The sequence below is a fragment of the Suncus etruscus genome, chromosome 5 (assembly GCF_024139225.1).
Source record: "Suncus etruscus isolate mSunEtr1 chromosome 5, mSunEtr1.pri.cur, whole genome shotgun sequence".
Taxonomy (NCBI): domain Eukaryota; kingdom Metazoa; phylum Chordata; class Mammalia; order Eulipotyphla; family Soricidae; genus Suncus; species Suncus etruscus.
Window position 1 is genome coordinate 141,751,703 of NC_064852.1, and position 763 is coordinate 141,752,465.

The following is a 763-nucleotide window of genomic DNA, read 5'->3' on the forward strand; positions in this document are numbered from 1 at the left end:
TCTTTCTTTCTTTCTTCTTTCTTTCTTTCTTCTTCTTTCTTCTTTCTTTTTCTTTCTTTCTTTTCTTTCTTTCTTTCTTTCTTCTTCTTTCTTTTTCTTTCTTTCTTTCTTTCTTTCTTCTTTCTTTCTTTCTTTCTTTATTATTCTTTCTTTCTTTCTTTCTTTTTCTTTCTCTCTCTCTCTCTTTCTTTCTTTCTTTCTTCTTTCTTTCTTTATTTATCTTTGTTTCTTTCTTTATTTTTCTTTCTTTGTCTATCTCTCTTTCTTTCTTTCTTTCTTTCTTTATTATTCTTTCTTTCTTTCTTTATTCTTTCTTTCTTTCTTTCTTTCTTTCTTTCTCTCTCTCTCTCTCTTTCTTTCTTTCTTTCTTTCTTTTTTTTTTTTTTCTTTCTTTCTTTTCTTTCTTTCTTCTTTCATTCTTTCTTTTTCTCTTCTTCCTTCTTCTTCCTTCTTTTTTCTTTCTTCTTTCTTTTCTTTCTTTCTTTTCTTTCTTTCTTCTCTTTTCTTTCTTTCTTTCTTTTTTCTTTCTTTCTTTCTTTCTTTCTTTCTTTCTTTCTTTCTTTCTTTCTTTCTTTCTTTCTTTCTTTCTTTCTTTCTTTCTTTCTTTCTTTCTTTCTTTCTTTCTTCCTTTTATTCTTTTTTCTTTTTCTTTTTCCTTTCTTTCCTTCATTCTTTTCTTTATTCCTTTCATTCTTTTTTCTTTTTTTCTCCTTTTCCTTTCATTCTTTGTTTCTTTTTCCTTCTTTTTTCCTCCTTATTTTTC